At 44.4% G+C, this 25,869-nt stretch overlaps 1 long non-coding RNA gene across 1 annotated transcript in view; it reads right to left on the bottom strand.

The window, feature by feature from the left end:
* The window catches only part of LOC146862561 (uncharacterized), a 70,878-nt gene that overhangs the window by 3,340 nt on the left and 41,669 nt on the right, over positions 1-25,869 (bottom strand). The window contains exon 2 of the long non-coding RNA XR_014978478.1: positions 2,830-2,943. This is a non-coding gene — a long non-coding RNA (uncharacterized LOC146862561). The remainder of the gene's footprint in view (positions 1-2,829; positions 2,944-25,869) is intronic.

The following is a 25,869-nucleotide window of genomic DNA, read 5'->3' as shown; positions in this document are numbered from 1 at the left end:
AGAGGACAATAGGTGATAACATCATGTTAATGGTATCCAGGCGTCCCCACCATGATAAATAAAGAGGATGCCACTTGGTAGTTAAATCCGAGATCTTTTGCGCGCATTTGTTCATGCACAATGAAACAGTTTCTGAGATTGATGACGTGACATATAAGCCCAAATATTTAATGTGATTAGAACTCCAAGTGAAATTGGAAGCATTAAAATCAGGTTTAAATGTAAACTTTGTTAAGGGTAGAATTTCACATTTATCATTATTCAATTTATACCCCGAAATATCAGAGTAAGCCTGTACTTCCGCCAAAAAGGCAGGGATTGAGTCAATTGGACGAGACATAAAGAGTAGGATATCATGTGCATATGCTGCAAGTTTGATGTGAGTATGGAGCGTCTGGAAACCATGCAAGTTGCGGTTCTGTCGTAATCTTAGTAAAAATGGTTCCAGAGCTAGGTTAAAAAGGAAAGGGGAAAGGGGGCATCCCTGATGAACCCCTCTTCCTAGAGCAAAGAAAGGAGATATCAATCCGTTGGCACAAACCGCTGCTTTAGGGTTAGAGTAGAGGAGAGAAATTAGGGATATAAAGTTGGGACCAAAGCCAAACCAACGGAGAGCGTAAAAAAGGTACGCCCAGTCAACTCTGTCGAACGCCTTCTCAGCGTCTAACGCTATGGCTGCTAGGGAGTCCTTGAAACGCGAGGATTGTGACAAAACGTCAAACAAAAGTCTCGTATTATCTGTTATGTTGCGACCCTTAACAAATCCAGATTGCTCAGTCCCCAACAAGTCTGGCAAAAAAGAGTCCAAACGTAAGGCTAGTGCTTTAGAAAAGATCTTATAATCAATGTTTACCAAGGAAATTGCCTATAATTCTTACCTTCTTTTGGAATAAGACATATATGAGCATCCGAGAAAGAACCTGAAGAATGCCCCAGAGCACTGAAAGAGTGTAATAGTGAATGTAATTTCGGTACAAGGAGTTTGGAAAAATGTGAATAAAATTCAACTGTGAATCCGTCCGGACCAGGCGCTTTATCACGTTTAAGGGTATGAAGGGCTTTTGATAGTTCGAGCTGTGTCAATTCAGATTCTAATGGATTCAAGTCTGGAGTGGTGTTCGTGGGCCTTTGAATGGTGGAGAAAAAATGTGACAGAGCCAAATCAGAGGGTTGAGTTTCAGAGGCATACAATGTTTTGTAAAAAAGAGAAAATTCATTCAAAATATCAACATCCTTGAATTTCAAATCTAATTGTGCGTCAAAAATGGACTCAATATTCAATTTATTTTGCTTAATTTTCAAGTAATTGGCTAAAATTTTCCCAGCCTTATTCTTACCACCATAAAATTTGGCACTGGATTTTCAGAGATATAAGGAGGCATCCTCAGTAGATTTTTTGTTATATTGCAATTTGGCGTTAACAAGAGCAACTAAGCTGTCGTTTGTATTTGAGGTATAATAAGAGTGTTCCAGTCTCTTAATATCATGGAGGAGATCTCTAGTCTGTTTGCGGGCAATTTTGCGCTTGTTTGCAACAAAATTTATTATAAAGTCTCGAGCTGAGGCTTTAAAGGCATCCCTAACAGTAGAAAGAGCTATGGAATCAGTTTGATTTATCATAAAAAATTCATCAAAAAAGGTGGTGAAGGAGGCTGTAAATTTCGAGTCTAAAAGCAGGGAATTATTAAAACGCCACCTTCTGGGTCCAATAGTTTTGGGTAAAATGTCAATACCAATAAAGACCAGGGCATGATCAGAATAGGGCCGATCTCTGCATGGGTGAGAGTTTGTGAAATATTATGAGATATGAAAATATAGTCAATTCTTGATTGGGAATGATGAAGTGGAGAGTAAAAGGTAAATTCCTTGGTAGTTGGATTACATAAGCGCCAAGCATCCAAAAGCTTATGTTGATTAACGGGATGAACAAAAGATTTGTGAGGCTTGTTGGGCACAAAGGGAACCTTGGAGTTCCTGTCAATAAAGGGATCAAATACCTGATTACAATCACCTGCTAAGATAAAATTATCATCTATGCAGTGAGATATTTGCTTAGCAAGTGCAGGCCAAAAGGAAGGATCTCCGCCAGTAGGGGCATAAACATTTAAAAGTGAGACTGGAACACCTTTTAAAGACAGCTTAACATTTAACCACCGTCCATCGGCATCCGATTCTTGAGACAAAAGCGAGAGTGAGAGAGATTTATGACAAAGTATCACTACGCCATTGCGCTTACCATCACCTGGGGAAAAGAAAACCTCTCCAACCCAACCCCTCTTCAACTTCAATGACTCAGCTTCAGAGAGGTGGGTTTCTTGGAGAAAAGCAATATCCACATTTAATTTAGCAAGATAAGTCAAGACCCGTTGTCTCTGAATGGGCAAATTCAAACCCCGTATATTCCAGGTTATAAATTTTAATGACATTTATTAACAGAAAAGATTAAACCTAAAGTCCTAAAGTAAGAACCCAATTCAAACAACGAAGAGAAATATAACAACCAGGGAGGAAAATAGAAAAACATATAACTCGCCTTCAGGATAAAAAGATTAAGTGAACCGTAAAGCCAAAACCAAAGAAGACAATGTAGATAGAAAGGGCAAGGAATACCAACAGCACAGAAAGCGAGAGTTGTGATCAAAAAAGATAAAAATAGAAGAATAATAAGAAATAAGCAAGCAAAGACAAATTTAGGAGAGACGTGAAAAAAGGGATGGAGAAAAGAAATAAAAAGAATAGCCGAAAAGCCGATAAATACAAGTTGGGAGACACATGGAAACGATGCAGGAAATACAAAACACTGAACACAAAACAAAACAAAAAACATACCTACAAAAGGGAAATGCAACGGAGGGGGAGGTGAGGCCACGTGGACAGACGGAACATCTGGGGAGAGACACACGGAAGCCAAGGACAAACCACGTCATGATGAAAAAAGGATACCTGCAAAAACAAAAAAGAACTGTTAAAACATAAGAATAACGAGACACATATATATGCCTTAAAAGCAACTCAACCAATAACTTATGTAAGCCATCGAGCAACTATGTCACTACAACCAATCTACACCAAGCAATCTGCGTGAAGTAGAAAAAACTTATGCATAAACATAGAAAATGAAGCAAAACATTGAAAAAAATAGCAAAATATTAAGTTATGAATGACGAAGAGGAGGCAGTAGAATCCATGTTAGTCGGACTGCAGGAGTTGATGAAACTCTGAAGTCTCGTCGGATCTTCGTATGTGGTCGTTCTGTTATTATAAGTTATCTTGAAGAGACATGGGTGGAAGAGTCCATAGCGAGCTCCCATGGACCGCAGGTCAGATCTCATACTTAGGAAGGCTTTGGGCCTATTGGCCGTAGCTTTTGCATAGCCTTGAGCAAAAAAGAGAGTTGTGCCGGACCATGTAATTTTTGGAATTGATTTGGCCGCTGACAAAACTTTTAGCAAGTCTGTATACTCCAAAAAATATAGAATTACACCTCTGGGCTGTTGCGAAGGTGAAGAATTGGAAGGGGCATGACCCAATCTGTGCGCACGCTAGATGTTAAGTACAGTGCCCTCAGGTAAATGAAGTAGCTTAGGAAGGAAAGACTTTAAAAAAGTGAGAGCGTCCGATCCCTCGAGTCCTTCTCCCAGGCCATAAATACGAAGGTTGTTCCTTCTGTTGCGATTTTCAAGGTCCTCGACTTGGCGCTGGAGCGTCGAAACTTGGGAATGAAAATGTGAAACACTAGCGCATGACTCCTTAAGTGAGGAAACATTTTGCTCAACCACGAGACCCTAGTGTCCATCTTAAACCAATTCTCCGTAAGGACTTGTAATTTTGCCTTTGTGTCCTCCATAAAAGGTCGAAGCGCCCTAATTTCCTCCAATAAGAGCTCCAAAGAGACCGGCGAAGCAGACTTAGGAGGGGAAGGGGGATCCTTTTTCAAACGTTTCGTGACAGACTTCACAGAAACTACAGAATTGGGATCCATGTTGGACTCCGCAGCTTGCGATGAAAGCAATAGAGAATCTTCAAATTTGGAAAATTCAGTGAAAAGCTTTGAGTTCTTGATAAAAGTGTGCCGCACTGTTGAAGAAGTCTTAGTTCTGCCCATCAAACAGACCAACACGGGAGACACTTATGGAGCTATAAATTAAGAATGGCCGGAACCAATACATACTCAATGAGCAGCCCATAAACAGATAGGTAGAGCCAAAGCCAAAAGGAAAAACAGAGCTCAACCAGGTCAACATCGCATTTGGGAGCAGGCTGCAGGCAAACCAGAAGCGCGGCGCCAGGCAAAATAATTCTCCCAAATCCTCCTCAGAAAATGGCTGCCAGGAAGTCTCCTCACGACGGAAGTCAAATCAGGTGGAAAATACAACAACCAAGTGCATGCGACATAGACAGGCAGCAAATACTGAAAAAATTATTTTAAAAAACATTGCCTGCTGGACAAGCATAATTTATCAGTTACTTCTGACAGGAACACCAACACGGCAAAAAAAAAAAGAAAATGGCGGCTGTTCTGAAGCGCCTCTCTGTGAATGCACACCAAGCTCGAAAAAAGCTAATTTCAGCGAGCTTTCACAGACATCTCCAGTTCAAATCGGGCAGCATACCTTCCGACGGCAATTCACTCGGAAAGCAGCGCGCCCGGTAGCAGGAGACGCGGTAAATCCGAGGTGAGTCCGGGAGCCTCACACAGGAGCCGCCATACTCCGTTGGTGTCAAGCCACGCCCCCCCAAAATGTGTATCTTGACTTGTGAATGTTAGATTTTTATTGTTTTAGCCTTGTTCTACTCAGATAAAAAATGGGCATTTTTCCAAACTGGTGTGGAGTACTTTTGTGATGTTTTCACAGTATTAGTGTGTGTGTGTGTGTGTGTGTGTGTGGGTTTGTGTTACTATCCTTGTGGGGACTTGGGTGTGATAACACACTCACACTGTGGGGACTTGAGTGCACTGTGGGGACCTGAACCCAGGTCCCCACAAGGCAATGTCTTCTAAACAATAAAAAATAGCTTCAGGAACATCTGTGTCAATTTTTACAACTTTTTAAAAAATTGCCTTGTGGGGACCTGTGTTTCATCAAGTGTGTTTATATTTGTGCTCAGCTCTGCCCCTGTAGACAGGAGGTGGTACTGCAGTCTTAAACACACTTTGCATTTAAACACACTTTGCTCACCAGAACCTCATGCTAATAGCAGAAAGGACAGATATTTCAAAGGGAATGCTGCATATTCCTGTATTTATTCAAATATTTCATGAAAATTAGCATTTTTTCTATTTATTAAAATTGAATTATCATTTACATAAAGCTATTTACTTTAGACTTTTTGTGTCGGAAAATTGTTTGTGGTTTTAAAAATATTGCTAAAAGCAATTTGGGTCAGTTTCTAAACCCAGAATACTTCACTATTGCCTTATGATCCTTATCTGCAATTAAGGAATGATGGTGCACTGCACTGAGATAGGATGTAAACTGATCTGATCGTTTTTGGTACATACCCTTGCGGCATCAATGTCTATTATTGCATTTCAATGCCTGTATAAGGAATTCAGAGTTTTATTTTGCTTTGCCTTTGTTCACATACTATTATGCACAATGGAATAAGTTCTGTTAGGTGATGGCTAGATGAGTGAGTGAGTAGCGCTGCATTGTGTGAAGGGCTACGTTCTTGGCAGACAGTGAACGGAAGCAATGGTATGCCCGCAGCATGGGGATTTTTAACAGAAGAGGGATGTTCTAATTAAATTAGTGAACTTCTTAAAGGATAGATTCAAATATCACAATAATATTTATTCTGAATGATTTAATTAAAGAGCAGAATAATAGGCAAAGACTAGAGTGTGCACCAGAAATTTGTGACATGGGACAGTGTGGGATGCACGATTTGCCATTGTGCCAAGTTGTTTGATACCTTTTCAGTAGGTCAGCACACCCGAACATATTTTTTCTGACTATAGATTTAAACAGAATGTTTGAATTCCTGCCTTTACATGTATATGTTAGAATTGTGAAAATGATGGGTTTCTTTTGTAGGAACTGGTTTGATTACATGCACTTAAACAAAATAGGATGAAAAGATGTTGATTGGCTGAGTACACCACATTTATGTACAGCCAGACTACAAAAATGCACTGCATTGTCTTGATGACATATTCATACACGGAAGCCAAGCCATAGAGAAAATGAGATTCTTACGATGCACTTTCAAATTTCACCTTGTATTAAAATAAGCAATTATTTAACTACGTTACTGTTTGCATAGCGACTGAGACTGGCGCACAATCAGGCTGCCTACAGCCATACACACACCTTTCCACCATAGTGCACAGGTGTCTGTGTCATGTCTAGCATTCATTTTTTACTGGAAGGCTACCCTTCCAGTACGAAATGCTTTGCATAGACAAACTTTACAACTTTTCCCACTTTAGATGTGTGCTGCACTATAAAGGTTTTGAAAAATAAAAACTTTCCTCTTTTTCACCCCTTCCTCGAAGATGCATTATTTTATTTTGGGCAAACCCCTCCCTAATATTGATAGTAGATAGGGTTTTACATAAAAAAAACATGGGTGATTGCAAGCGAATGTCCATGTACTACCCATGGCATTCTCCCTTTATGCAAAGTGATGCAAAACACTGCATTGCATTACTTACAGGCAAATTTCCAGCGCAAATTGCAATTTGATCAGGATAGTAAATTCAAAATAAATATTTAGGGGCAGATTTATGTTTCCTGGCGCATCCCTGCAAATTAGCAGGTATGCGCCAGGAAAGATGCGTCACGAAAGTTTACCCTTGCGCCACAATAGATGCGCCGCATTTACAATGCAGCGCATCGTGGCGCAAGGATAAACAGATGCGTGACGCATCTAATGGCGGAAGGGCGGCGCATTGCTGGAGTTGCGTCGCAAGCGCGATGCAGCTCCAGCAAGGCTCGGGGGTGCCCTATCATTACAATGCTGCATCAATCCTTACACCTGCTTCAAGCAGGCGCAGGGTTTTGACGCAGCATTGGCTCAAAAGTGACTGAGTGAAATCTTGTAGATTTCACTCAGCCACTTTTAGGAGGCGTTCCTGCGACGGAACGCCCCCCCCCCCCTGCACAGGTACGCCGACTTCAGGCGCAGGGATTTACAACGTGACGCATCTCCCAGATGCGTCCCGTTATAAATACCCCGCAGCATGGCTCAGGATTTGCGCCGCCGCTGCGTCACAAAAGTGACGCAACGCCGGCGTAAATGAGGCGCAAGGGGCTCATAAATCTGCCTCTTTGTACTGGATTGCATCACTTTTGTGAAGCAAACCCAGTGCAAAATGTTGGGACATCTGCCTGTGTCTTTAAAAAGCAGCAAAGTCGATTTATGTTTTAAAAATTCTACCCAGACTTAATAAATGAAATTAGAAGAACTAATAAGGGCAACATTTCCCTCCAGATGATATCTTTTTTCATGTTGCAAATTAGTCACAAACAGTAACTACTTAACCATGTCGGAATAAATGTAAATAGCTCTGCTTTAGAAATCGAGTTTACACAAGATTTGTAAACATTTTAAGTCACTTTTGTTGTTGGCTTCTTCCTACTACACATTTATTGATTACCTTTCCAAATGCATTTATGTTTCATAACAACCATAACCTAAAATATCAAAATAAAAACAAATTGCAAACAAATGCGGTCTTGGTGGTGCACTCAATCTGTCATTTAAAAGATGGTTAAAACTGATCCCTGATTTCCCTAAGTAGAAGAATGCTGTTTCTTACTAATTGGAAAAAAAATATTTCTTGTCAGGCAGTAAAGTAGACAGACAGTACAGCACTGATGTTTGCATTGAGATAAAGCACTGCAAACTCAAGTGATTTTGGAAAGTAGTAGACTACTTCGAGAATATTGGTCCTTTCCTTTAGTCAGTTTCACAAATAATAATCATTAGAATGGTATGGGAGCTCAGTGTTTGAACATGCGCTCGAGAGATTCTAATGTAATGTGTGCATTTAAAAGTTTACATGTGTGGCAGGGCGGACTCAACCTTTTCTCCTTGATACCATTGACTTAGGCCGTGCAGTCATGTTTCATAACAGTGCTGAGAGCTGGATGCACTTTGGGTAAATATCTATTTAAAAAGAGGTATTAGTATTATGTGATAAAGTTAAATTTCAAAATGCATTGCTCCTTGTAAACCGAGGCAGAGACTGACCAAATTTTGAAAACCAAAAACTGGGGCACACCATAAACATAAAAGGAGAGCTAAAATTTAGCAGTGACCCTGGGCACAGAATGGATTTCTGGGTAACACTCACCAATTTAGAAAACTGATGACATAGAGGCACTAAGCATAAATGAAATGTAACTTTTACACACCATATCATATTTAATGACATCATTTCTTATAAAGGCTAATAATTAATCTTGCTGAGGTGCACGTTAATACATGTCTTCCTGTGTGTTTAGTTGACCATCTTTGAAAATCAGGACATGTGCTGAATTCATAGATATTTGCCGGGACAGATGCTGAAAAATGAGAACCGTCTTGGCAAATGTGGGCTTTCTGGGCACCATACCTTACCTGCACTGATGTTTCATACAAAATGAGTTTTGTTCCCTTTTGCATACACATTCTTATCTATAATAGATGCCAAACCCTTCACTTTCAACATTAGAAAACACATTTGACATGCATGTCCAAATGTAATATATAACTGTTTTATTATGGTTCATAGCCTCAATGGACTGTACGTTAAATGTTGCCGTTTATCATAGATGCTGGTGTTTGCCATTTTTGACATTGGTTTCTTACATAAGAGACAGCTCCACAGGCTGCCTCCATTGCTAATCTATTACGAATGTAGAAACGGGAATTAATGACTCAGTCCACAAACGTGTGGCCACTTCAGCTGGGCTCCAGGCACACAATCTTTTGTAGGAAGTTGTTGATGTTTGGAAAAGTAGAGTTGCAAAATAATGTTGAGACAGTCTGTACTAGAGAGTAGGCCTGAACAAAATATTTGTTATGTCGGAGTAATCTTTATTTCATTTTGCTTTATGCTTTTTACCGGAATGCCTGAAATTAGGCCATTATGAGACTTTGTGTTATTTTCCATTTATTAGGGGAGAAAAATCCTATTGTGGGAGTACTGGAATAACAGGAACAAATAGAAAGAGAGCAGCTGCTGCTCGGGTCATCTGCAATGTGCATGTCAAAGTAGACATGAGGATGCATTTCACACTAAAAGAAAGCACTAAATACTGGTTTTGCAGCTCATGTAATTGTGCATAATTTCGCAAAATTTTCCAGAAAGTCCTCATATTTATGCAAATGGATATTATGTGAATTTCACACACCTCTACCACAAGGACAAGGCATTCAGCAGGTAAAATATAACTTCCTTACAATACAAGCCAGGCTGCAGCCCGATAGTTAGCTCCAGCTTCAGCCCTTATGCCCTGGTGAGACTATATCCCTGGGCCCAGCTCAAAACTGCAGTCCTATGCCTACCTGAGACTGCAGGTCTGTTTACAGCACAGACCGCACCAACGGAGCCGGAGGAGGAATCGCCATCGCCCACAAGAACAACATCATGGTCTCAACAAACACCAATGACACTCTCAGCACCGCCGAACACATGCACTTCCAGATCCACACGGACCCCAAGACCATCCTAAGAGGCACCCTCGTCTATAGACCGCCAGGACCCCGGCCACAATTCTGCGACTCCATCGCCGACCTCATCAGCACGCACGCGCTGACCTCCACCGACTACATCCTCCTCGGACACCTGAACTATCATCTGGAGAACATCAACGACAACAACTCCTCCACCCTGATCGACAACCTCGCCAACCTCAGACTAAAACAGCTCGTCACGACGCCGACCCACATCGCCCGTCACACGCTTGATGCCATCTTCTCCTCTAGCCCCCACGTCGCCTTCAGCCACGCCTCCGAACTCACCCGAACAGACCAACACTGCATCCACTTCTCCTTCCGAAAACCCCTCACACACCACCGCACCCCACAGATCCCCCGCCGCTGCTGGGGCAAAGTCACTGAAGAACAATTACAGACAAACCTCGCACTCAAACCTCCCACCAACCCCGACAATGGTGCACTCACCCTCAGACGCTGGATGGACGACTGCGCCAACACCTTAGCCCCGCTGAAAGAGCCCACCAACAGAGACACCAGCAAGAGAGCCAGCTGGTTCACCCTGGAACTCCTAGCTTCAAAGCACACCTGCAGGAAATTGGAGAACAAATGGCACAGCGACAAGAAGCCGGACAGCCGTGCTGCTCACAAAGACGCCATCTGCAACTACCACCACCACATCAGGACCGCTGAAAGGACCTCATTCAAGACCACCTTGACAACAACGCACACAACAGCCAGCAAGGAGCTCTTCAACATCGTGAAGGAACTCTAGAACCCCTAGCTCCAATGCCAACGACATCCCGCCATTGCAAGCCCTGTGCGACTCCCTCGCTACCTTCTTTCACCGAAAGATCACCGACATCCATGACAGTTTCAACCCCCAGACGACCCCCACAGACCTCGACAAGCCGGACCCACCGCACACCACCGACCACGTCTCCCTGACAACCTGGGACAACGTGAGCATCGAGGACACAATCAAGACCATGGGCACAATCCACTCCGGATCCCCGTCGGACCCTCTCCCACACTGCATCTTCAACAAAGCCAGCAGTTCCATTGCACCCCACCTGCGCAACATCATCAACCTCTCCTTCGAGACCGCTACCTTCCCTGAGAGCTGGAAGCACGCAGAGATCAACGCCCTTCTGAAGAAACCCAAGGTGGATCCAAGCGACCTCAAGAACTTCCGGCCCATCTCCCTGCTTCCGTTCCCAGCAAAAGTAATCGAGAAGATAGTTAACATCCAGCTCTCCCGTCACCTCGAAGACAGCATCCTGGACCCCTCCCAACCAGGATTCCGCAGCATCCGCAGCAACCACAGCACCGAGACCGCCCTCATCGCTGCCACAGACGACATCAGGATCCTGCTAGACAACGGTGAGACGGCGGCCCTCATCCTCCTGGATCCCTCCGCCGCCTTCGACACCGTCTGCCACCGCACACTATGCACGCGCCTCCACCACGCAGGGATCCGAAACAAGGCCCTGGACTGGACCACCTCCTTCCTATCCGGCAGAACTCAGAGAGTCCGCCTCCCCCATTCCGATCCGAAGCCTCCGAGATCATCTGCAGCGTCCCACAAGGATCCTCCCTCAGCCCAACGCTGTTTAACGTCTACATGGCACCACTAGCACGCATCGCCCGACAACACGACCTCAACATAATCTCCTACGCCGACGACACGCAGCTGATCCTCTCCCTCACCAAGGACCCCCACACCGCCAAATCCAATCTCCACCAGGGAATGAAGGCCATTGCCGACTGGATGAAGGAAAGCCGACTTCAGCTGAACTCAGACAAGACGGAGATCCTCATCCTCGGGCTCAACCCCTCAGCATGGGACGACTCCTGGTGGCCCGCATCACTGGGGACTCCCCCGGCTCCTACCAACCACGCACGCAACCTGGGAGTCATCCTCGACTCGAAACTCACCATGAACAAACAAGTCAAAGCAGTCTCCTCCATCTTCCTCAACACCCTCTGTATGCTCCGCAAGATCTACAGATGGATCCCGACAAACACGAAGAAAACAGCCACCCAGGCCCTAGGCAGCAGCAGACTTGACTACGGAAACGCCCTCTACGCCAGAGCCTCGTCCAAGCTCATCAACAGACTGCAAAGAATCCAAAACGCCTCTGCATCCCTAATCTTCGACGTCTCACGCCGCGACCACATCACCCCCACCTGAGGAACCTGCACTGGCTCCTCGTCGACAGAAGAATCTCCTTCAAGCTCCTGGTCCACGCACACAAGGCACTCCACAAAACCGGCCCAGCCTATCTCAACAGCCGACTCTCCTTCTACGTACCCAACAGGAAACTCCGCTCCGCTAACCACGCCCTGGCCACGGTCCCGCGCATCCGTAGAACCACATCTGGAGGCAGGTCCTTCTCCCACCGCGCCGCCAAGACCTCGAACACCCTCCCCCTCAACCTACGACATGCTGAAGACCTGCTGACCTTCAGGAGACGACTCAAGACCTGGCTTTTTGACCAGTAGCAGCAGCACCCCCCCCCCCCGCCCTCAGCGCCTTGAAATCCTTGCGGGTAAGTAGTGCGCTTTACAAATTCACAGATTGATTGATTGATTGATTGATTGATTGAGGTGGAGCCAAGAGCTGGATAGGTTTGTTAACACTACGCTGCAGTCGTCCAGGCTACTACACTACCTTTTATCCTATGTGAATGTGTTAGCACATTAAAACTAAAACAAAAGTAGTAGTTTTGGATTGCAGCTGAAAATACTGGCCAGACCTATTGGCTTTGCCAATGCTTGTTGCATTCCAGGGCTTATTGTTATGCATTGTGTTTGGAAAAGGTAAACTACAATTTACAGAACATGAAGGATAATACTAGGGGGCAGATTTGGGGGCAGATTTACAAGCTCCTTGCGTCACTTTTGCACTGTTGTTGCGCCACTTTTGTGACGCAGCGGCAGCGTAAAAGTTGCGGACCATTTACAACGTGACGCATCTAGGGAGATGCGTCATGTTGTGAAGCCCTGCGCCACATTGAACCTGCTTCAGGTTTAATGTATGCAGGGTGGGCGTTCCGTCGCAGGAAACCCCATAAAAGTGAAGCAGTGAAATCTACAAGATTTCACTGAGTCACTTTTACGTCCATGCTGCGTCAAAACCCTGCGCCTGCTTGAAGCAGGCGTAAGGAGTGACGCAGCATGTTAGGCATAGGGCACCCCTGAGCATTGCTGGAGTTGCATCGTGCTTGCGACACGACTCCAGCAATGCGTGACTTTTCCATCAAAAGATGCGTCAGAATTTCTGACGCATCTGTCAATCCTTGCGCCATGGTGTGCCGTATTATAAATACGGCACATCCACGGTGAGGCAAGGATTTGGCATGTTGGCACAGGGAAAGTGACGCATCTCTACAGATGCGTCATTTTCTTGTAAATCTGCCCCCAGGAATTTATAGGTTACTCTATGAAAGCCCAGCATGTACCACTTAGCTTCCCGTTTCAAAGGGAGACTTGCTACGGCCATGTCCTGAGAAATCACACAGACAGCACAGAATAAAAGCCAATCATTATCAGAGAGAAAATTCAAACAATGGAAAAATTACAAGCACATCCAGAGCTTTCAAAGTGTGTTGTCACCCCTCACAGTAATGTATGTGTAGAGATTTTCTTTAAAAAAAAAAAATCATCTACGGATTTGAGATGAGACATTTTCTATAGTATGCTCGGAATGTACAATTTTAATAAAAATGGGCTGCAGTCGATGTTTAAAATAATTTCTAAGACTGTGGTGAAAATACCCTTTTCAAAGACCCGAGACTGGGGGCCCCCTTTGTCCATCTCTGCATACAGGCGAGCATTGCACTTCCAAAGAGAAGAGCTCCGTCAGTACTTCATTCTCTGAAGCAGCCCCTTCCCCCTCCTGTTGATGTGCGAGTGCCGGGCTTCTATTGTTATGCCTATAGCTGAGGAAGAGGTGCGAATGGAATGCGCGCCGTCCCAGGCAGCTCTGAATGTCAAAAGGCCTAGACCTTGACACTCCCAGCTCCTGCCGAGTCCTGTTCACCGAGGGGCACCGGTGTATGTGCTTTTCCATTGAGCAGCAGCACTCAACTATCTGGAGTCACTCCGACATTAGCACAGCCCACATTAAAGCAAACGTTTCTGCGATTATTTTTTTTTCTCGAAAATGCAACCATTTATCATCCTTAAATTTATGTGAAAGTGCAAATGTCGAACATAAGAAATGTATGTTTTTATACGATGTGATGACTTTATTTCCAGTCCACAGTCCCGTCTTTAAGCATACATTCATACACCGACGATGCCAATCTTTGAGCTCTTTCGAAGCGCAAGTATTTCAATATTTAGATCAGTTTCTATGAAGTTGTCAATGCTAAGTCCAATTGCTCTCCTAGAGGGCACATTTTATCAAAACAAACTATTGAGGTTGGAATGTAGGGTTGTTTTAAACTACAATAAAATCAAACATTAGAAGATTAACACAATGAAGCACCATTCTCACTCATTGCAGGAATAAAAAGTGTCTGCCCTTACTGTTGTAATTATTTTTATCAAGCGTGTAGATTCCTTTTAAACACACCGCTGTACCACTCTTCAAGTGTGCACAGAGAGTACAGATGCCAAATAATAAATAAGATTAATTTATTGCAAAATAAAATGCTATGCAATTTACTCACTTTTTAGCTGTAGTTCAAATGCGCATATGCCTAACTTTCAAATTCGACCTTTGCAGCTCTCTGTTTTTCTTTGACTTGTTAGTAACTTTCAGATAAGGCAGAAAATGGAAAATGACGTGTCTGTGTGTCCCTCACAGCAGGAAGTAGTCATCATAACAAAGCCAATGTCGGAGTGCTTAACCTGTCGGGAGCTGCTTTAGACTACCTTCCCCCCTGCAGTAGCCCACACAAACATAGGCTTAAATGATCCTATTAGCATATCTATACCTAGCAGGCAGACACCACCAGCCTCCAAGGCAATGCACCTGTTTATCAGCTTTTGTTCGAAAAGTAAGGTTTAAAGCACTGAAAGGGCCTCAGAGTTCACGATTTTGATCCGTCCTGAAGAGTAAACTGTGAGCTGCATGGAGACGTCTGGCAGATGTTTATTCAGCGAAGTAAGCCATGTCAGGATGTCCGGTAACTGCACTTTAACTTATGTTCCTGTATCTGTTTAGAGAGGACACTGAGATTTATCAACGCTTTCAATAGATTTTTGTGTGCTCCCATATCAATAATGCTATATTCACACAAGTATTGTTAGGAGGGTGTCTGATTTTGTGGAGCACCTATTTCAGGACTTCTACTTTATGTTTTTAAAATATGTTCGCTCATAACACATGCCTATTTTGCATAATGGGGATGTGTGACAGTTGGTAAAACCACTGCTACTTCTGCATTAGTAGACATTTATGCCCAATGTATTTCGAGGGAAAGTTTAAGATGGGCCAGCATTTAAAGTCAGAATGAAGGGAATGCTTTGAAGACATGAAATCAGAAGGAAAAAGTGCACCAGCAACTGTCAGCAGAAAGTTAAAATAATTCCACATAAGCAGGTGTGAAAAAGCAGTTGCAGAGACGCAAAAGGTTTTAGCAGTTTACAGTCATCTGTAATATATTTCGTTTGGCAGTAACAGCAAAACAAATTGTTGTTACAGAATTAGCAATCCTAGGCGAGCGGTGAGTGAAGTGGGCAACTTCAATTCTTATTCTTAGGTCCTTATTAGAGGCAACTCGTAATCTATGAGGAGGAAAGATGGTTTTGACATCACACATGGGCAACCCTCGGGATAATAGCCACACTATTCTCCGAAATGAAGGTTTCATGAATGCAGGTTGTATTGGAAAGGCTGAGGAAATGCCTTAGAGGTGCTGGTGACTGGAGGCAGGAAAGTCCGGCAAATAACATGCGATCCACCCCACCACGAAAAGCTCTGAGGAATCGGTCCCGTCGTACTGGTGCAGAGGCAGTACATTCTGAGAGTACCCCACAGGCCAGAGGAAGTTATATGGAGGCTGTGATTATCAGAAATTACTTCAAAGTGCAAACAGAACAAAGCGAGGCAACATCACAGAGTGGGTGTGCATCAAAGTAACATCCCTACCCCTGACTTTCTTTGAAGGAGGCGAGAGCAACTCCTTGTGTGCATATCTAAGTAGAGGTACAAGATTGTTCGCTGTTGGTGGGATGATAGTGTGAGGATATGCACTTATGCACTTTACTCCCTGTACAGAATGAAGCAGTGGTATTTCTCCAAACGCACATCTGCAGATTCCAACCATTAACATAACGTGCATTTGTAAAGAGCATTTCACCCTGAAGGACTTCTTGGTGCGGAAAAAACAGATGTTTATTGTTACCCAACTCAATGGTAGTATTCTATCAAGCTTGGAAAAATAAAACGCTGAGTGAACTCACTGGGGTTTGAACAGGTGAACATGAAGTCAAACATAGATTCCTGTATTGGATGCATTTGTCCACAGAGTCACCAGACCAGCTAATTAGCAATTTCTACTTAGGTGTGTTATAATACAATGACTCAATCACTTTCATTTTACAGTGTCTCTGAACTATTCTGAACGCTCATTAACTCTGCTGGAAGTGTTCAATGTTCGATCTATAAGTGCTTTACCCCCCTTTATGGCATGAAAGGCAGGCCAGTGTAGACGTTTGATGCAATGAAGTTCTTCCATGCTCTATATCTGCACATTCTGGGATGCATGCACCCTGCTAGGCTTTGAGGGACGTATGTATATGCCTTCAAACCACTTGGGCATAGGTGTGTCAGTGTGTTGAATTTCCTTCTGTCTAAACAGATTCTGCAGCGCCAACTCCTGTTCTCTTCGGCAGTTGCTGAGGACAGAAGCATCAGACAGAAAGTTGGGCAACAAAAAGGGCCTCCTCCAAAAATGTCAGATGCGACACTTGACACACCATGCAAAAACTATCTTTGATCAAGGCAGCAATACGTTCAGAAAAGGACAGCATTGAGGACACCACAGCAGAAGTAAGGTCATTCAGAATGGACATAATGATGTTTCAAGCCAGAATGGATGCCTCAGTAAAGAGACTGATCGCAGTTGAGAGTCAGCTGGATCAAATAAACAAGAGACCTGACTGGGGAATAAATCTCTGAGTTATGTGCAAGAAAAATTGTTGACTTGGAGGACAGAAGCCGGTGCGATTACATTCACTTTCTGGGTATTTCAGAAGAGGAGGAATAATCCATCATATGGTGCCTCTCGCCAATTTGCAATGTAAATAAATCAACAAAAGGGGCGAGAGGGGAGATTTGTAGATTTCCAACATATTTCCTCCCAATTTGGGTACTGAAAACCAGATGATATGACGATTCATAGGAAAATAGGGAAGATGTTATTCTTCCAGGTCCAAGAGATCCTATATTCAGGACACATTAACCCTCACCCACTTATGTGGCATGCTTTAGAGTATGGTCTCCATCCGAATGCAAGAGTCTCATCTTTAGGTTTAAGATGGTGGGTAATAGTTTTTCAAGAAAGTTTGACATAAAGTGCTACTATGGCTCCCCTTTGATGAAGCTACATATATGACCACATAGGGACTTATAGGAGCCAAATGATGGTTTGAAAATAATCTATTATTTCAAAATGCTTTATTTTACATGTACCATTCACAGAAGTAGCTTACTTTAGTGTGGGATGCCTGATTTAGAACTGGTGTCAGTATTTATGGCCTGATGAATGCCACTGACTTTTTGGGGCATTTGAAAATGACAGAAATGTGTTGACTGCATGGTAGGATAGTAGGGACAAGAGAGACCCTTTATATCTAACCTTTTTCATTTTGATCTTACCATAAGGATCATTAATAAATACATTATTGGACATCTCCAAGTAATTTTAACTGCCTCCCACGAGCCCCATAGTTACTCTGGCAGTACTTCCCAAAATAAAAGATCTCTAACAAGAGTTCATGGACATCGGAGCTTACTGGCATTTGATCATATGATCTACTTAACGAGGAGCACAGCCCGATTATAAAGCATACCACTTAAGTGTGTGAAGGCTGTTGCAAACTGAACATAGGATCTTTTGTACTTGGAAGAATAACCTATTCCCTATGGTATTATACCATTACAATGTATCTGCTACAACAAGGGACCACAATAATGGAGTTGGCTGCCCCCACCCACCCGCCACCATTACAGCCTTTCTGTATTGGCCCCCAATCTGCCCCCCCGGGGGGTCAAAAAGACCACTAGACACAGGGAATTTTTTAAAAAAAAAATAGGGGTGGGGGCTGCCCAAAACGGGCAGGCCCATGCCCCCACCCCACCCCCAATTATCAGTCTTTTTGCCCCCCCGGGGGGCAGATGGTGCATTGGCCCCTAATCTGCCCCTTCGGGGGGGGGAGAAAGCCCACTAAACACCAGGGATTTTTTTTGCGCAATTGTTTTTAGGGTGTGGGCTGCCCGAAACGGGCACGCCAATGCCCCCACCCTCCTCCCCACAAAAATGACAGTCTTTCTGCCCCCCAGGAGGCAGATGGGACCTGTAGCCCCCAATCTGGCCCCCCCTGGGGGCGCAGAATGTCCACTAGAAACCATGGATTTTTTTTGTTTTATTAGTGTAGGGGTAGGGGCTCCCCAAAATGGGCATGACAATACCCCACCCCACCCCAGAGAAATCCCAGTCTTTCTACCCCCCCCCCCGGGGGTCATACCAATGCCCCCACCACCACAAAAAATAGCCACAGTCTTTCTGCCCCTTTGGGGGCATATCAGGATGAAACCCCCTTCCCCGATTCCCCCCCAGGGTGGCAGAAAGCCCACTGGGCTCAGAACTTTTTTTAGCAATGTGCATACCTGTGGATTTTGGGCCCTAGCGCAGTTGGCACGTAGGCAAACCTAGCAAACCTGTACATTTTTTAAAACTAGACACCGAGGGGAATCCAGGATGGGGTGACTTCATTGGCTCTCACCAGGTTCTGTTACCCAGAATCCATTGCAAACCTAAAAATGTGTCCAAAATAACACATTTTCCTCACATTTCTGTGGTGGAAAGTTCTGGAATCTGCGTGGGTCCACAAAAATCCACCCGCCCTGCGTTCCCCAAAGTCTTCAGAGAAAAATGGTACCTCACTTGCGTGGGTTGGCCTAGTGCCCGCGTCAGGCAAGGGCCCAAAACCTATTGAGGAGACATCAAAATTACCTATCACAAAACAACCTGGTTTTGCAAAGGGGGTCCCATGAGTTTTTGGCCCCGGGCTTGGCGGCCTCACTCGTGTGGGAGGCCCAAGTACCCACGACAGGCAAGGGCCCACAACGTAGTGAGGCGACATGAAAATTGCCTACCTCATAACGACCTGGTTTTGCAAGGTGGGTCACCTGGGTTTTTGGCCCGGTGCTTGGCGGCCACCTAGGGGAACCTACCAAACCGACATTTCTGAAAACTAGACACCCGGGGAATTCCAGGGAGGTATGGCTTGCATAGATCCGCCAACGTTTCCTTACCCAGAATGCCCTGCAAACCTCAAATTTAGCTGACAAAATCACCTTTTTCACACATTTTTGTGGGGGAAAGTTATGGCATCACCGGTCTGACACAAATTTCCTACCACCCAGCGTTCCCCCGGGTCTCCCGATAAACACGGTGCCTCACTCGTGTGGGAGGCCCAAGTACCCGTGACAGGCAAGGGCCCAAAACGTAATGAGGCGACATGAAAATTGCCTACCTCAAAACGACCTGGTTTTGCAAGGTGGGTTACCTAGGTTTTTGGCCCGGTGCCCGGCAGCCACCTAGGGGAACCTACCAAACCCACACATTTTTGAAAACTAGACACCTGGGGGATTCCAGGGAGGTATGGCTTGCGTGGACCCCCCAACGTTTCCTTACCCAGAATGCCCTGCAAACCTCAAATTTAGCTGAAAAAAATCACCTTTTTCACACATTTTTGTGGGGGAAAGTTGTGGCATCACCAGGCTGACACAAATTTCCTACCACCCAGCGTTCCCCCGGGTCTCTCGATAAAAACGGTTCCTCACTCGTGTGGGAGGCCCAAGTACCCGCGACACGCAAAGGGCCCAAAACGTAGTGAGGCGACATGAAAATTGCCTATCTCAAAACAACCTGGTTTTGCAAGGGGGGGTCACTTGGGTTTTTGGCCTGGTGCTCGGCGGCCACCTAGGGAAACCTACCAAACCCTCACATTTCTGAAAACTAGACACCCGGGGGATTCCAGGGAGGTATGGCTTGCGTGGACCCCCCAACGTTTCCTTACCAGAATGCCCTGCAAACCTCAAATTTAGCTGAAAAAATCAATCACCTTTTTCACACATTTTTGTGGGGGAAAGTTGTGGCATCACCGGGCTGACACAAATTTCCTACCACCCAGTGTTCCCCCGGGTCTCCCGATAAAAACGGTGCCTCACTCGTGTGGGAGGCCCAAGTACCCGCGACAGGCAAGGGCCCACAACGTAGTGAGGCGACATGAAATTTGCCTATCTCAAAATGACCTGGTTTTGCAAGGGGGGTCACTTGGGATGCAATAGGTCTCGCATTTATAAGAGTTTGAGCTATTGGCATTGTAAAATTACAATGCCTTTTATTTATGTTTTGGTTTTAAAACAAATAAAAGGCATTGTCATTTACATTTACAAGGGCTGTGACCCCATGAAAATAAGTAGACACTGCGTGGGGCTCGTACCCAAAGGACTGCTGTGTGCCAGGAGGAACCGCCGTTTGGGACTACCTGTTTGTGGGACTAACCTGCTGCCTGCTGGGTGGCTGCCACTCTGCTAAGGGACCTTGTGTGCTGGCCTGCCTGTGCCCTGTTCTCTGCCCCAGTGTCTCCAGGGACGAGGTAGTGCTGGCCCCCCTGTTTGCAAATAGTATGTGGTAAGCGCTTTCAATTCTGTTGCCCAAGGAGTGGGCTCACTTTGTGCTAACCCCATACAGGAGCACTTTTTACCCTGCAGCATGGGCAGCGCAGCCCTCTCATCTAGGGCCTGAAAAATGAGAAGGAAGAGCTGAACGAAACGCTCTCCTACTCCCGGCCGTATTGCTTGCCTTTGTTTTTGTGGGTGTGCATCCGGGGCTCTACTACATGGCTGCGAGGCCATGCCCAAGCAGCAAGGAATATGGGCCCAGGAGTTTCCTTGGACGTCAGAAGAATATGGGGCCCAGCCACACCAGGAAGTGACCGGAGCCTCGCGGTCTCCAGTCAGCTGCTTCCTCATGGGGCTGACGCGAGCCCCTAGGTGGATACCATGCCTGGGTGCGGGCAATGCTAAGGAAGGCAAAAGCTTCCCAGCTGCACCAGGCCACCTGCAGCGAAACATGAAGAGCTTTGCACCCATGCCACACTACGGACCTGCACCAGGGGCATTGGGCTCCCCTTGCCATCCACCCCCGTTGTTGTGAATCGTGCGGGCAGGTGGACCCATCATGCTAGATAGCACGAGCACCCCAGGATTGGTGTGCTCGCACCAACATACAGACCTCCTGCCGGGCTAATCTCCATGGGTGATATCCTTTGGTATTTTTTTGCCTGGTACATCACACCTGCACTTCCCGTCATTCCCCTGCTTCCATGGAAACCAGTAGAGTGTTTCCTTGCAGAGAGTGCAGGCCAGTAGCCCTATCATGCTGGTGAGCACAAGCACCCATAGACGGTGTGCTCTCCCTGTTGTGCAGGCGGGAGATCTTTTATCGTTTTCTTGCCCCATAGGGCGTCTCAGTAATTCCTGCCTTTTTCTTGGTTTCTACGGGAACCAGTGGAACATTTTCGTGTAGAAGGAGCAAGGGGGGGTGTGCAGGGAAAGTGGTTGGGTGTTAACAAAGCTGGAAGCCCCTATCCTAAAAGATTGCCCTGTCAGACTGGTGACACTGGCTCAAGCGGTATCATGTTCAACTAATTGGTATTGTCTTGATTGCACTAACTAATATTAGGCCTATTGTTTTCAGTGTGGTGTTCACTTATAAGTATTTACTTAAGTTCACTAACATCAATAATTATGACAATTACCCAATTGGCAAAAGTGGTGTATGACTTTATGTGATGTCATGACAAAGTGATTTATGTGATTGCAGTTTAATGTTTTTTTTTATAAATAATACAAAGGATATTTTTATATAACCTTGTGTGGAGTCGCGTTTTGTGGTGTGCTCAGTGTGTCACTGTTGTGTGAGTGCGTTGTGCAAATGCTTTAGACATTGCCTCTGGGATAAGCCTGACTGCTCTGCCAGGGGTTATCTTCGGTGTGTAACTCCCTTACCCTGACTAGAGTGATGGGTTCTGCTTGGCTTAGGTGCATATCCTAACCAACCAGAAACCCCATGTCTAACAAACTGGTATACTAAAAATAAAATGATAATAACGTCCATTATCCTTATGGTGGGTGTGGGTATTTGGGTGGTAAGGGATTTTTTGGGCTTTAGGGTAAGTATGGATGTTTGGGTAGCAAGGGAAATTTTAGGGTTTAGGTTGGGTATGGGTTTTTAGGTGCAAGGGAATTTTTAGGGGTTTAGTGGGGGTATAGGTTTTTGTGTGGCAAGGGAATTTTCAGCATTTAGGATGGGTGTGGGTTTTTAAGTGGCAAAGGAATTTTGAATGTATAGAGTGGGTGTGGGTTTTTGGGGGCAAGGTAAATTCATGGTTTTGGGTGGGTATGGGTTTTTGGATGATAAGGTAATTTTTAGGGATTAAACTGGATGTGTGTTCTTGGGGGTTAAGGTACTTTTCGGGTTTGGGTGGGTATGGTTTTTCGGGTGGCCAGTGAATTTTTCTGGGGTTAGGGTGGGTATGAGTTTTTGGGTGGTGAGTGATTTTTTAAGGGTAGTGTAGGTATGGGTTTTTGGGTGGTAAGGGAATTTGTGGGGTTAGGGTCACAAGGAATTTTTAGGGTTTAGGAATTTTTAGGGTATGGGTATCTTTTTTTTGGGTGGTAAGGGAATATTTAGGGCTTATGGTGGGTATGGGTCTTTGGGTGGCAAGGGATTTGTTAGGGTTTACAATCCAAGGAAAATTGTTTTTTTAGGGTGGGTATGGGTTTTTGATTGGCAGGAGATTTTTTAGGGTTTAGGGTGGGTATGTTTTTTAGGAGGCAAGGTAAATTTTAAGGTTTAGAGTCGGTGTGGATTTTTGGGGGCGAGGGATATGTTAGGGTTTTGGGTGGGTATGGGTTTTTGAGTGATAAGACAATTTTTAGGGTTAAGGGTGGGTATGGATTTTTGGGTGGTAAGGGATTTTTTAGTGTTTAGGCTGGGTATGGATTTTTGGGTGGTAATGAATCGTTCAGGGGTAGTGTTTGTATTGGTTTTTGGCTGGCAAGGGATATGTTAGGGTTGTGGGTGGGTATGGGTTTTTGGGTGATAAGGCAATTTTTAGGGTTTAGGGTGGGTATGGATATTTTGGTGGTAAGGGATTTTTTAGGGTTTAGGCTGGGTATGGGTTTTTGGGTGGAAATGAATCATTTAGGTGTAGTGTTTGTATGGTTTTTTTGGGTGGCAAGGGATTTTTCAGGATGGGTATGGGTTTTTGGGAGGCAAGTGAATTTTTAGAGTTTAGGGTGGGTGTAGGTTATTGAGTGGGAAGGGATTTTTCAGCATTTGGAATGGGTGTGGGTTTTTAAGTGGAAAATGAATTTTTAAGGTTGAGTGCGTGTGGATTTTTGGGGGGCAAGGGAAATTCATGGCTTTGGGTGGGAATGGGTTTTTAGATAAGTGAATTTTTAGGGATTAGAGTGGATGTGTGTTTTTGTGTGTAAGGTACTTTTTCAGGCTTAGGTTGGGCATGGGTTTTTGAGAGCCGAGGGAGTTTTTAAGGTTAGGGTAGGTATGGGTTTTTGGGTGGTAAGGGATTTTTGGGGGTGAGGGTCGCAAGAAATGTATAGGGTTTAGCGTGAGTATCGTTTGTTTGGGTGGTAAGGGAATTTGTTAGGGCTTATTGTGGCAAGGGATTTGTTAAGGTTTAGTGTGGCAAGGGAATTTTTATTTCTAGGGTGGGTATGGGTTTCTGATTGGTAAGGGATTTTTTAGGGTGGGTATGGTGTTTTGGGTGGCAAGGGAATTTTTAAGGTTTAGGGTGGATGGGAATTTTTGGGGGCAAGGGAAATGTTATGGTTTCGGGTGGGTATGGATTTTTGGGTGGTAAGGATTTTTTTAGGGTGGTAATGAATCGTTTAGGTGTAGTGTCGGTATGGGTTTTTGGGTGGCAAGGGATTTTTCAGGGTGGGTATGGGCTTTTGGGAGGCAAGTGAATTTTTAGGGTTTAGGGTGGGTGTAGGTTTTGGAGTGGTAAGAGATTTTTTAGGGTTTAGGATGGGTATATTTGTATGGGTATTTGGGTCACAAGGTATTTTTTATGGTGGGTATGGGTTTTTGGGTGGCAAGTGACTTTTGGGGGTTTAGTTGGGTGTAGGTATTTGAGGGGACCTAGGGATGTCTATGATCTCACACATTCTCTTTGGCACCCGTGGCAATATTATAGTCACACACCATCTCTGTAGGGACCTCGACATCCGTATAATCACATACTATCTCTGTGGGGACCTGTGCATGTCTATAATCACACACTATCTCTGTGGGGACCTCGACATCTCTAGAATCACACACTATCTCGGGGGGGGCTGGGCATGTCTATAATCACACACTATCTCTGTGGGGACCTTGACATCTCTATAATCACACACTATCTCTGTGGGGACCTGGGCATGTCTATATTCACACACTATCTCTGTGGGGACCTGGGCATGTCTATAATCACATTTATTCTCTTTGGCGACAATGGTAATACTGTAGTCACACACCATCTCTGTGGGGACTTGAGCATTCCTGTAACTACGCGCAAGCACTGTTTTGGCTTGAGCATCATCAGCTTCGCATTCTCTGTATGGGGCTTTGTGAATACTGAAAAGTAGTAAAGTTAGACTTTTGGTCTAAGCTTACATTTGTGAAACTGAAAAGTAGAAAAGTTAGATTTTTTGTTTAAGTTTAGCTTTGTGAACCGGGCCCTATTTTAATGAGGACTTAAACATAAGCATCTCCATGCACTATCTCTTTGGAGACTTAAACATCGCTATAATAACACACTATCTTTGTGGGCACTTGAACATTACTATAAAAACATACCATCTCTGTAGGGACTCGAGCATTCCTGTAACTAAACGCAAGCTCCGTTTCAACTTGAACACCAGGGGGTGCCATGAGGCACAGGGTCAAGACTGATTTGCATATAGCTGGGTCTGAACTGGGGTGGCGAAGTGAGCTACAGAACAATGATGGATTTAACCCAAATCTGTGACTGGGGGTGAGTGACTGAAAAGTTTCAGCACTCCGTCCATCATCTCCTTGTGTTTGCTTTGACTTGAACATAATCAGCTTCACATTCTTTGTATGAGGCATTGTGAATTTTGAAAAGTAGTAAAGTTAGACTTTTGGTCTAAATTTACCTTTGAGAATGCTGAAAAGTAGTAAAGTTAGATTTTTTGTCTAAGTTTACCTTTGTGAATTGGGCCCTATTTTAATGAGGACTTAAACACAATCACCTTCATGCACTATCTCTGTGGGGACTTAAACATTGCTATAATAGCACACTATCTTTTTGGGGACTTGAACATCACTATAATACCACACCATCTCTGTGGGGACTTGAACGTCTCTATGATAACACACTATCTTTGCGGGGACTTGAACATCACTATAATAACACACCATCTCTGTGGGGACTTGAACGTCTCTATGATAACACACTATCTTTGTGGGGACTTAAACATCGCTTTATTAACATACCATCTCTGTGGAGACTTGAGCAGTCCTATAACTACACACAACCTCTGTGTGGACTTGAACATCATTAGCTTCACACTATATAATGGGATTTAATATTTGAATGTACACACAATTTCTATGGAGACTTAAACACAACGATCTTCACCCACTATCTCTGTGGGGACTTGAACATCTATTTTGGCAAAAATGTGAGCAGCTCATCAAGCTCTGGGTTCCACTTGACCATATTTCTTAGTTCCATATGTTAATTTCTTTATGTGTTAGTTCCATTATCTCCTAAGATGTTAAGCACTGAAAAATATGTTAAATACAGCTTTAAGGGTCTTTCTTTGAGCATGATATGAGATTTTTTGGCACATAAACATAATCTGTCCATAATGTATACCCTATTATATATGCAGCAATTCATATATGAATAGATTATAATGTTGTTTGTGTATATTGTTGATAA

The sequence above is a fragment of the Triturus cristatus genome, chromosome 2_2 (genome assembly GCF_964204655.1).
Source record: "Triturus cristatus chromosome 2_2, aTriCri1.1, whole genome shotgun sequence".
NCBI classification, from domain to species: Eukaryota; Metazoa; Chordata; class Amphibia; order Caudata; family Salamandridae; genus Triturus; species Triturus cristatus.
The sequence above is the reverse complement of the archived record's forward strand: the minus strand, read 5'-3'. Positions and strand labels throughout refer to the sequence as shown.